Below are 13,076 nucleotides of genomic sequence, written 5' to 3'. Positions count from 1 at the left end.
GTTTATTGTCCTGTACTCCTGCAACAGCGCCTCTACCAAGTGCCTCAATCAGGCTACGCCCCTTGAGGGATATTCCGGGATGTCCACCTCATGTATCAAGGACAATGATCTTCTTGATAATTTTCAGTCTGGCTTCATCCAAAACTGCAGCACTGAAACAGCCCTGATGCAAGTGATTGATGACGCGCTGCGGATACTCGATTCTGGGGTCTTGTCTTCTAATTCTCCTTGACCTTTCTGCAGCCTTTGACACTGTCAATCACAACACCCTCCTCAACACTCTCCAACAGAGAATGGGCATGGAGGGCAATGTGCTTAAATGGTTTGCTTCCTTCCTCTCCAATAGATCCCAAATGATCAAAATAGCGAACAGTCTTTCATCTCCTTTGGCGGTAGGTCAAGGTGTTCCTCAAGGCTCTATACTTACACCCACATTGTTCAATCTCTATTTAGAACCACTGGGAAATCTCCCAAGTAAATCCGGGATCCACCATCATCTCTATGCAGACGACACTCAAATCTACCTCAAGGTTGCCTCCACTCACTATCTCTCCATCCTAAGCTCTACTCTCAACTCCATTCAAAACTGATTCTGAATCCCTCCAAAACTGAATTCCTCCTCCTCTCCTCTTCGCTTTCTTCTCCCCCGGTAAACCCATCATTGTCGACAGCGCAAAATCCCTTGGTGTTATACTCGAAAATAAATTAAATCTAATCTCCCACATCAATTCCATTGCAAAGTCTGCTCGAAGCCAACTGCGCCTTCTTTGGGGAATTTGTCGCTTCTTCCTGGAGCAAGACCTTAAAACCCTGGTTCAATCGCTGGTCCTCTCCAGACTGGACTACTGCAATTCTCTTCTTACTTGCCTTCCCAAATCTGATCAGTCTCACCTTAAATCTGTTCTTCATTCAGCAGCTCGTTACATTTTTGGGGCCAAAAGAAGCGACCACATCACACCCATGTTATCCACTCCCCGCTGGCTTCCCATGGAGGCAAGATCTATCTACAAGACTGCCTGTATCACCCACAAAGCCTTGCATTCCTCCTCTACTCGCTACCTGGCTAATAAACTGAAACTCTGGAGGCTCTAGACCACCACGTAATGTGAAAAATGTACTGCTTGAACCTCACACTTTTAAGAAGGAAAGATCGAAGGCCCAATCCTTTTCAGGCAATGCGGTGAGAATCTGGAACTCACTTTCGCCTCAGCTCCGGACCACCACCTCCTCTCAGGCCTTCAAAACTGACCTCAAAGTTCTCCTCCTTCAAAGACACTTCCAATATTAATTCTATAATCTGAAGGAAGACCTTCCATTATAGAAAATTCTATTCTCCATGACTATAGAAGTACCTTCCCAGTGTGTTCTTGTGCTTTGAGTGTCTGCCAAGTATTGCAGCATTATCCTTCTACACTGTTTGCTACCTCTTACATTTTGTTTTCTTTAGATACTTGCACAAGTGCCACCATTGCCCACGTAACGTTTGTTCTTGTGTTTGAGTGTCTACCATTTATTGCAGTATTCTACCAATACTTTTACTTTGTATGCTTTTGTAACTTGCACACGTCACTTTTTCCTCCTGTAATGTACCGTTTGCTACCTCCTGTATTTTGTTTGCTCGCATTTGTCACTTGTCTCATGTAACTTCACGTTTGCTTTTGTAATTTGTTCACTTGTAATTTTCTCCTCATGTATCATTACTGTTCCTATTCTTAAGCGCTCTGACACCGTCGGGTAAAGTCCGCGTTATACAAAAACACAAATAAATAAATTTCAAGCCCTTCACCTGCCAAACATGGCGTAGTTGGGCATATTTTAAAAATGGATTATGCTGCAGTGGTTATTCTTGCTTCATCGAGGGGAATTACATAAGCGTCCCATTCTCCAGTAGGTCTCCCATTTTGCAAATGCCTATTGTGTCCCAGGCCTCATAGGCAAGCAGATCGACTTCTCCCCTAACCATCGGCCCCACAAGAGGTGTCTCCCGAGTAAGCTTGTGAGCCCAACCCAGCGTGCTCGTAGCCTTTAAAAATGTAGAAAATGTTATGTAAAATTAAGAACCAGAGTTGTTGATTTTAATAAGTGAAAAAGATTACATGTTTTAAAAAAATGTTTAGTCCCTGATGGGAGTCCCTATAAGGGATAAAACGCTTTGCTTGGGTTTGTTTTAAATGTGATGGAAATTGGATACTTAATAAAAATAACTTTATGGAAAAAGACACCAATGTCTGGAAATTAATTGAAAAAATGTGGCAAGTAATTAAAAACAAGAGTGTGACTACAGATACATGCAATTCGAATTGGAAAGTTAATTGTGAACAAGGAAATTAGGTTGCTCTTATATTGTGAAAGCATTTTCCAAGCATTGAGTTTTGTGGGCAGTCAGAACTCCAGGAGTGGGCATAAGAGAACAATAAGATTGGGCTATCGGACCAGTGCCATCCAGAAACACCACTGATGGCTGTCTTTTGAAAGTGGGGATGGCTAAATGAAATTTCGCTAATGCATGGGGACCAATAGACCAACGAATATCCAGGACTGAAAGAACAATTTAGATTGGTGCCAATGTATACCAGAGCCGAGGCTGCCCCAACAATTGCAAGAAAGTATGGGGCAATTGGGTGCAGTACAGGGAGGCCTGAGGGGGAGGTAGTGTTAGGGTTATGGGGAGCGACAGGGGATACCTCTTGCTGAAACCTATTCCCAGATAGAATACTGCACCCAAGGCAATGTGCTCGCAATATATTTGACAAGGTAATCACTGTTGAAAATGAATGTGGCCTTTATTTCCACAATTGACCTGCTGTATGTATCTCTCATTCGCCATGTATTGTTCTGTACGGAGCAACTGCTTAATAAAAAGATTAATTTTTAAAATGGGGGGCGGCTTCCTTGTCTGGCCCCCCCCTCTCTATAGGGAATTCCTCCAATGTTTTCCCATTTACCCTGACTGTGGTCACCAGGTTTTTATATAACAGCACCACAAAACTCCTAAATTTTGGACTAAAGCATCACTTTAAAAGCGTCTGCTCCACGAAGGGCAAGTGAATAGCGTCAAATGACTTCTAAGCATCTAATGATAAGAATGCATGGGGAGCCCGGCAGGCCTTTTTTGTTGTCATCCACAAATTGCGATGAGTTGTCTAACAGTCATTACTAAGCCCAACACTTATGTACCTTAAGTTACAATTAGGGGTGGGCAATAAATTCTGCTCCGCCAGTTTGTTTTGGCTGCAAAGGAAGTTCCAGATAGGATTGTGGCAACTGCAGAGTGACAGTTTTTTCTCACGCACGGCTTGCAACAGTAAGAATTTGGCATTCCCTAGCACAATTTTCGGTCGCTAGGAGGGTACCTTGTAAGATTTATCCAGTGCAGGCGGTCGTGACCATCCGTGGTCAGTAAGCTGCTGCTCAAGTAGAAAATCCACTCGAGCTGCAGCAAAATCAACTCAAGAAGCAGTGCCCTCTGGCGCACCGCGGGGTGATTTTTCAGCGCTGAACGAGTGCCCGGAGCTAAACGTCAGTGCAATGTGCCCAATTCTGGCCGTTGTTCAATAGAAGTGGTAAGGTGCACACGTTTTTTACTTGAATCTTGTCCATAACTATCCAAGAATGTGTGCACATCGGTCGGGCGCCATGCCCAAATGCACCTGTATTGATGACAAACTAAACAGATGAGGCATCATCTTGCCCCAGACCAACTGCACAGCTACGTAACGCTACTTTGGCAACAATTCATATTTTCCTCCATTATTAGTTCTTTTTTGACCAAATATTCCATCCTTTTTATACCATTCCTTTCCAGTGAACATTCACTGAAACGGAGATTTCAATGGACTATTTTGAATGTCTGAAGGGCACTTGCAGCCCGAAATGCATTGGGTTTTTTAATAAACGCTGCTTTGGACGAACTCCTGCATTTGTCGTGTTTTAGCAAGAGGTCCAGATGGGGACAGCCTCAACAAGAGAAACTTGAAAATGGCACAATATCCCACGTGTGAATTTAAGAAAAGATTGAATGAAACGAAAAGGTACAAAAAGAATGGAATATTGGGTCAAAAAAGGACTAATAATGGAGGAAAATATGAATTGTTGCCAAAGTGGCATTACGTAGCTTTGCGGTCGGTCTGGGGTAATATGATGCCCCATCCACTTATTTTGTCAATTCTGGCCGTTCACATAACTCCACGGAATCTCACAGAGTTTTCAGGTAACTCAGGGAGTTCCGCCCACCTCTACTTACAATCAGATTCTATTTCGCCCTAAGAAAGCCCATGCTGTAATAATGTAGGAGCAAAAAAACTATATAAAACCTAATGAAGTAATGTTCTGTTGTCCTCTAGTCAACATCTACAGTTTGTCAGCTTTATGGCTACAGTGCTTTTTGGCTGCTCAAGTTTGGGAAAAAAAAAAACTAAATCTAGAGTCAGATTATTTCTCAGAGGAGGTGGAATTAGGTGACAAAAAGGCAGGAGAGGAGTTCAGCTTGCATTACTAGATTGAAATGGAGCAGTGCAATTTTAGCTCCAACCTTACATGTCATAAGAGCACAATCTATATATGCACTTAGCACCATATACTTGGTGTGTCTTAACTCTAATAATGCTAAGTGGAGCATTCAAATGGATTGCTGAAGTGCATTCGCTCTAGCAAATTAGAGATTCATAATGTGTGCACACTCTTATCCATGAAGAAAAATAGTTTTCATACATATTAATATTTATGTATCGCGTTATGTTGCATTCATCTGAATATGCATTGCACATGTAATCATGAGTTTATACACTTACTTTGGAATTATATGTGCACATATAATCATGTAGTCAGAGGGCACACTATAGGGCTTAACCATGCATGTTTTCTACTCCGCAGGTGCAATTTCAAGACTTGATTAGAAAAGGAAATAGTGTGCATGAGTGATAGCAAGGCCTGGGAGAGAAAGTTTTGGCAGAGATGGGCAGAGCTAACAAGCTGAAGAAGCTTCCTATTCATCGCATATCAGTAACGGTGAAGTACTAAAGGTTGTGTGAGTGCCCAGGTTTTGTGGAATGAGAATATCTGGCAGATATTGCCACCGTTCAACATTAAGTTCAACACCTTAGGTCCCCAAAGGGGTGGTGCGAGGATTGAATGATGAGGATGTATCTGTATACTTTAATGTCCTATTACTTAACGGTAATCTTCATTACTCCTGGTCCTGTTGCCCTCGTCCCCTTCATAAATAATGAGATCGTTCTTTTTTCTGTCTGCGAGATAGGACTAAAGAATGCTGGACCTACCCCTCCCCCTGGGAGTACATAAGCGTACAGGTCCCAGCATTCCTCCCGACAATACCAAGCTCAGATGAAGGCCGGCAAGTCAGGGAGGGAGGGAAGCCATGAAGGGGGCGAGGACAACGGGACCAGGAGTAATGAAGATTACCGGTAAGTAATAGGACATTACCCTCCAGGTCCCTCTAGTCCTGGTCCCCTTCATAACAAATGAGAATACCCAAGCAGACACCGGCATTCATCAACAATAAACCACCAGAACCAACAGAAATGCAAAAGTACAGGGATTTATTGGACAGTAAACACAAGAAATTCAGGAACACACATCATGTAGCACTCCCAAACCAAAATTAACATCATCCCCCAACAAATTCTGAAGGCGATAATGCCAAGTAAAGGTATTAGAGGACGCCCAAGTGGCTGCCCGACAGATCTCAGAAAGGGGAATGCCACCAACGTCAGCCCAGGAAGCAGCCATCCCACGGGTAGATCTCCCCTGAACCCCTACAGGAAGAGGAGACCCAGAAAGAGAGTAAGCCAAAGCAATGACCTGCTTCAGCCAACGATCGATGGAGGCAGAAGAAACCTTTACCCCCACAAGAAGTAACCCCAAAAGAAACAAAAAGGGGGTTAGAGACAGAGCAAGAAACCAGGGACCCTGCACAGCCAACCGCAGAGTCAGAAACGAAAACCTCCGAGGCCAGAACAGACCCATAACCACCACCACCTTATCCTCCCGGCACAGGTGGGCCAAAAACCAGGGAATCAGTGCCAGAGGAGGAAAAGCATAGAGGAGCTTGGACGGCCAGAGAATCCTCCCCCCAGCAACACTCCTGAGGACCCAGGGAAAAGAAGTGGGGCAGCTGTGCATTGGGCCAGGAAGCAAGGAGATTGAGAAAAGAAAGACCAAACCTACACACATGCCGAAAAGCCACCGGCGTCAGAGACCACTCCAGAGAGGCGGGAAAACAACAGCTGAGGACATCCACCAGCCCGTTGTCCACACCCCGAATATAAACTGCAGCAGAGAAAACAGATGCCCCTCCACCCAACATAACAGGGGGATCACCACCGCGTTCAGGGAGGAGTAACGAGCACCCCCCTGATGATTCAGGTAAGCAACTGTTACCGTGTTTTCTGATCTCACCACAACATGGTGACCGAGCAACCAAACCCGAAACCCCATCACAGCCCGGAACACAGCCAACAGTTCCCTCCAATTGGACGAACAACGACTCTCCGGAAGAGACCAACGAACCTGAAGGGACAGGAAACCCAGGGTCGTACCCCACCCAAAAGAACTGGTATCCGTAGTCAGGACAATCGGAAAAAACAGCTGCAGAGGCAGACCCTGTGACAGATGGGCCGACACCATCCACCAAAGAAGGGCAGGGAGGACCGAAGGGGACACAGGAAGAAGACAATCCAGCTTGCGAGACCCAGGATCCCAACGAGACAGAAGGTACAACCATTGAGGGCGGAGGTGAAAACACGCCCAGGCCACAGTAAACACTGTCACCGCCATGAGACCCAGAAGACTCAACCAGAGGCGAACTGGAAAGGAACACCCCATCAAGAACCGCCGAGCCAGAGAAAACCAGCGTCAAGACCCAAGCAACTGGCAGGAACACCCTGCCGAGATCCTGGGAGGGCGACAGCCGACACTTGGGTAGATTCAGAAGAAACCCATGATCCCTCAACACAGAACACACCATCCCCTGAGCCTCCAACAACAGGGACCGAGATGGAGCATAGATCAACCAGTTGTTGAGGTACGGGTACACCAGGAGCCTTAGAAGATGCAGCACAGCCACCACCGGAGCCACAACCTTGGTAAACACCCAAGGAGCAGACCTCCGGCCGAACGGCAGGACCTGAAACTGAAAGTGACGTCCCTGAACACAAAACCTCAGGAAGCGACGGGACCGGGGATGAATCGGGACATGGTAGTACGCGTCCTGAAGATCGAGGGTGCACATGAAATGGCCTGGAAGCACCACCAGGATCACCCTCTGAAGAGTCTCTATACGAAAAGGCAGATGATCCACCCATTTGTTCAATGCTTTTACATCCAGTACCAAACGGAACCCCCCTGTCACCTTGGGAACCAGGAAAATGCAAGGGTTAAACCCCAGCCCCACTTCGAGGCAGAACCACCTGAATCGCATACTTCGGGAAAAGAGCATCGACCCCCAGAGACAGCTGGGACCTCTTGGACAGATCGGACGGCAAAGGAGTCGGACGAACCCCAGAGTCAGGAGGAGGACACGAGAACTCTATGACATAACCCATGCAAATGATGTCCAATACCCAAGCATCTGAACAGGACTGCACCCGGCCCAGCAGAAAGAAGTGCAGCCGACCTCCTACCAATTATCCGGGATCCCCAGCTATACAGTCAGGAACGTGGCTGGGAGGGGGGGGGGGGTTAGAGAGAGAGAAAGAGACTTAGTCTGCCTATCCAGGCCATGACCGGAAGAAAACCTGCCCCATCCTCCAGAAAACTGCCTACGAGAGGAAGGACGGAAAAAGGATTTAGGCCTAGAGGAAACAGAAACAGCAGAGGCCTGCTTAAAAGAAGAAGAATGCTTCTACTCCTTAAACAACTTACACAATTTATCCTCCAACTCCTCCCCAAACAGCATTGTCCCCTTGAAAGGCAGACGTAAAGCGCAAGCCTTCTGGGCAGAGACAGTCTTCCAGTCCCTCAAGACAAGATTGCAACGAGAAGCCACACAAGCCCAACTGGAAAGGGGAGAGGCCCGCACCATAACGAAGGACACATTCGAGAGGAACCCGATTTGTCTCAATATGCTCCAGAAGACTAGAACAGTCAGGAGCATCATCCATTGACTGGTACAGGGACTTGAGATCCGAAAGCAAGGACTGCGAAACGTAAGTCCCATAAATGCCAGCTCTCAAGGCCAAATGAGAACCAGAAAACACCTTCTTGAGGGAGGCATCAACTTTCTTATCAACAGGATCCTTCAGCACCGCATCCTCTGCCAAGGAAGTCCAACCCACCAGACTGGTGAAAAAGGAATTAATAGCGATGGAGTCCAGCAATTTCAAAGCCATACGTTGCAAAGGATAAAGTTTTGCCATAAAACGAGGGACCAAGATCCGATCAGGATCCACCCACTTCCGTTGCAGGACATCCTTAACCCCTTCCCCATGCTCATGACGAGCTCAGCTCGTCATGAGGCACAGTTGAGCTGTGCTGATGACGAGCTGAGCTCGTCATGAACAATGAGATTTACAGATAGCCCAGCACCGGGGGGGAAAACCTCTAGCAGCCAAGGTGTTAATTAAAGGATGAATAGGAACATCAACAGTAGCAGAGTTTTGAAACTGGCACAACAAGGGACCACCAGACGTACTCTGAGCCTCATCATCCGGAAACCCTATGTTAAACTTGACATGCTTCAGCAACCCAGCCAACATGTTTTTGTCAATGTATTTGCCCTTGTGCTCAGTGTCCCCCAACCACTCAGCCTCGCCACCAGAGGAGCCAGAAAACACCGGACCTGTGCCCTTACAATGAGCACCATCACCTCCCATCGTGCTCAGAGTCTCCCTGATGAGACGCTTAATCCTGGCATCACCGCACTCTGTGACGCCGAGACCTGGCCGGAGAAGGGGAGGACGAAGAATCAGGGGAGGAGGAGCGCTTCCTATGGCGGCTTTTGCGAGCATGTTTCCCTGTGACACCAACTGGAGGGAGGAATCCAAGAGCCCACCAGGAGCAGCAGTGTACACACGAAGGAATCACCAGCGCCCACAAAACCAAGGGGGGGGGGGTAGGTCCAGTATTCCTTTGTTCTTTTTTTTTGGGGGGGGGGGGTAGGGTAGGTCCAGTATTCCTTTGTTCTTTTTTCTGTCTGCGAGAAAGGACTATCTCATTTGTTATGAAGGGGATGAGGACTAGAGGAACCTAGGGTGGGGGTAGGTCCAGTATTCCTTCGTCCTTTCTTGCAGACAGAAAAAAAAAACAAAGGAATACTGGACCTACCCCCACCCTAGGTTCCTCTAGTCCTCAACCCCTTCATAACAAATGAGATAGTCCTTTCTCGCAGACAGAAAAAAGAACAATCTCATTTGTTATGAAGGGGATGAGGACTAGAGGAACCTAGGGGTAATTAATGTATGCACTGTTAAGGTTCAGACGTCTCTGCTTGCCCTATTCTTGCAAGTGCAAAGCTATATTCCAAACACGTGTTCCCTTTAGGTTTCTGCTGAACTCTTCACTGTGCGGACACCTTCCTTAATTTTGAAATTCACAGCTGACCTTTTCCTGATGACCCTTTTATAGTTCGATGGAAGACTTAAGTTAAGCCACTTAAGAACTATTCATGTTTAGGAAGGAGGAGAGGAGTTTAATAGAGTAACAGAGAGTTGCATACTTCTGACTCTCAGTCAACCACAAAGGTCTACTATAGGATGGAAACGGTAACCGTGTGCCAACGCGCCATGAGAAACATGCATTGCTTAGGGAGGAGAGATGGACAGCAAATACTGCAAAAATCAGCCATCCTCTCATCCCAGCGAGCCCTACCTTCAGTGCAGGCCTAGATGCCAACACTCCCATTACATCGACAAGTTTTGCTTTGTAGCTAGCAGCAGTTAAAACAATGGGCGTTTAGAAACACTTTTGAGATACACAGAAAGTCTTGACGGAATGCAAGATACGCTTGACACGCAGGACCCTTACGCAGCTGTTCGTCAACGCCCCACTCCCTCCCCATAAGTCGGCGTTTCCTAGGGCAATTGGTTTAAGGTTTCGTGAATAGATGCAGCATGCTACGATACGCAAAATAAAGTAAACCTGCTTTTTTTCCTTCTACGTTTTTGAATACAGACCTCGCTTTCGCTTCGGTCGATTCCGTAGCTTGGCTCCCACACCAAGGTTCAAGAACCAAACGTGCGCTAAAAAGCAGGCGGTGGCACCAGCGACTGTAACGGTCGTGCACAAAGATAAGCTACACCTGCTGCGCGGGACCTAATTATATCGTTTACTCTTTTAAGAAACAAGCGCAATCCACCTCTTTAAAAACCCGAATAGTGCGACATGCACAACGACAATGGCTAGTAACTAGGGTGTATGCCTTCTAAGACTCCAACATAAACAAGTCTTGGCAAAACCAATGAATCTGACGTTGGCGGACAGCCGTTTTGTTTTATCAATGCTTATTTTATTTTGCCAAGGTTTTTACAAATCTATATTGCCGCGAGAGCTACCGGGCCCTCGTCAATCTAAAACAAAAACAAAAACAAAAATGGCAACATTATGTTCGGCCTCAAAACAGTACGTTTCCACATTCGTCCTTGAAACTGACTGTGAACTACCTTATGTATGAATGTGCTCCTTTCAAAACGGAAAATGCCGTCCCTCACTGTGTAATTAGACAATGCCTGAAGTGGGCTCACTCAATGCCCGATGCTGTATATTGCAGAGGATAGAAGAAACGGGAATGACTCAGTAACAAGCTAATGGATAGGGAGGACTGGTTGACAGCTTCTATAAGTATTTATAATTTTAGTAAAATGAAAAGATCTTGGCTAAAGCCAGACATTAGCAACAGGAAAGAATACAGCACTGGAAAGCTGTTATTCACTGCCAGTCCTAACTTTTTAGCGGACAGCACTTTGCGTACTGGGATTTGTAGTTCTAGTTTTTCAATTGTAAGTTATCGCTGTAGGTAAAAAAAAAGATTAGCTAGTATAAACGAGATATCACTTTTCTTTTTAATGGTTTTACCTCTTGTGCAACAACCTTATTAACACGTGTCTGCTCAATTGAAGCAGAATAAGATTCCTAATCCCTACGCACTGGATTTCTAATAGAAAGCAAATGCAGAGCCTCTGATCGTTGATTTGACACTGTATAACCCTACTTATCTCAAGGCTCACTGTCTCCTGGGTCCACATATTTTCGCGCAGGGCTGTGTTTTTACAAAACATTTATTTTAGGCTGCTAGGTTAAATGCAGAGAGCCAAGAGTAAAACTCTTAGAAAGCATCAGTGTTAAAAAGAGTCCTGAAATGGACTATGTGATCCCTGGTCACATAAAGCTAGAAGCAACACAACGACCCTGCTAACTGTAGTAAAGAAAACATCCTATATTGCGCAAAATAGGAGTTTTTGGTGATGCCTTCTTCTAGCTATAAGAAATGCTGATGTGGTGCAGGCTGCCAGGTAGTCAGTAGTGCTCCCAAGGTTCCCAGTTCCTTGCGTTAGTAACTCATCCAGTCCAGGTATGTTTTTGAAATCTGGGATTTGCAGTCCTATTTAACTCACTACAAAATAAGGTCAAGTCCCAAATTACCAACGTACACCCTGAGGGGTTAGTTGCTCGCACATGGACCTTGGAAATCCATGAGATCTGGGCCGGCGCCTGAAATTATGTAAATCACCGAATTACTTTGTGTTGTGGCAGTGTTTAGGGAGAGGTTCAATGGGTAACTTGCCCCCACTTGCCAGCCAATGGATTAGTTACTTCAGACTCACTGCTCACTGCTCACCCTCAAGGAATTGTTCCTTAAGGTTTTATCAGAGCACTCAAGCTGTTCCCCTTCTGGCGTAATTCACCCAGGCTAGGTTTTGACCTTGCATTCTGGTTTCTGTGTATTTTGGTAATGTCATACCTGTAAGAAAACAAATATTGTTAAAAAAGACTACTACCATATTCATACTTGACATAGGCAACCTGAGTGTTTAGGCTTCTGAAGCTTTTAAAAGTAAAAAGAATTGATTAAAAAAAATTGGAGCCAGACAAAAGCTTTCACATGCCACATCTTGTTTCAGTTTCTCTGTGCATACCGGTCTATGAAGACCTGCATTTGGAGAGGGAAAATAAAAACTACAAGCACCAGAATGCAAAGAGAAATACAAATATATAATGCTTTTTGTTAGCCCATAAAGAACAATGATGCAGAGCAACGTAATCTATGCAGCACTACAGCAAGTTTCCTTCAGCACATATCATGAGGCCATTCTGGTGCCTCTTACGAGGCATGTGAGGGGCGACTCATCAAGAGGGGCAAAAGGACTGTGCCCTGCCAACGTTGAGCCACAGCATCCTGAGCAGATGATAAGATGAGGGGTCCCGAGGATGCTGAACCACAGACCATCTGCAGAGTATTTAAGAACATGGCAATCTGCAGATAGATGTCTGGATTCCACATTTGCGAGGGCGGAATTCAGCTACACCCCCTCACACAGGCACATTCTATATTATTTAGCTGGTCACTGTGTCTGCCTCAGCTAGCACATCATATTTATGTGTCCGTCTGACTTATTACAATCTACCCAGAATTAAAGGGTGGGATCCAAAGCCCTGTTTGAGCCTCGGGTACAGCTGCTCTTTCATAAACTGACACAGGGCTTAAGGCGAGTCTTCCTCTCATTAATCCCGGCCCTACATTTGCAAAACAAGAATTCTGCCATGCTGGTTTCGGTTTCCAGTGCAGGATACTTACCCGGCTGCTCTCATAGAAGAGTGAAGACCCAGGTGGTCTGAAGTAGCAAGCAGCAGAGGAAGAGCGTAAGCAAAAAACTTTTGCAATGTTGCTAAGTGAGTTTGTGAAAGTGTGTAGGCGAGCATGAGTTTGTGAGAAAGAGCGTGTGTGTAGGAAGGTAAGAGAGTGGCAAAGTGTGTGAGAGTGAGTGAACGAGGTATGTGAAAAAGAGTTTTGTGAATGTGAGTCTGTGAGAGAGTAAGAGTATGTGTGAGAAAGAGTATTTATGAGTGTGTGAGAAAAAGGGCGGGGGAGGGTGAAAGACGGGGGTGTGAAACTGAGTGTGTTT

General features: G+C 45.7%; 1 protein-coding gene across 1 annotated transcript in view; it reads right to left on the bottom strand.

Moving 5' to 3' along the window:
• Positions 1 to 10,246, bottom strand: part of LOC147748524 (E3 ubiquitin-protein ligase TRIM39-like) — a 718,477-nt gene extending 708,231 nt beyond the window's left edge. The window contains exon 1 of the mRNA XM_086936451.1: positions 10,131 to 10,246. The gene's annotated coding sequence lies outside the window, so the exon portion shown is untranslated. The remainder of the gene's footprint in view (positions 1 to 10,130) is intronic.
• Between the last annotated feature and the right edge of the window lie 2,830 nt (positions 10,247 to 13,076).

Source organism: Lissotriton vulgaris, chromosome 1_1 (genome assembly GCF_964263255.1).
Source record: "Lissotriton vulgaris chromosome 1_1, aLisVul1.2, whole genome shotgun sequence".
NCBI classification, from domain to species: Eukaryota; Metazoa; Chordata; class Amphibia; order Caudata; family Salamandridae; genus Lissotriton; species Lissotriton vulgaris.
The sequence above is the reverse complement of the archived record's forward strand: the minus strand, read 5'-3'. Positions and strand labels throughout refer to the sequence as shown.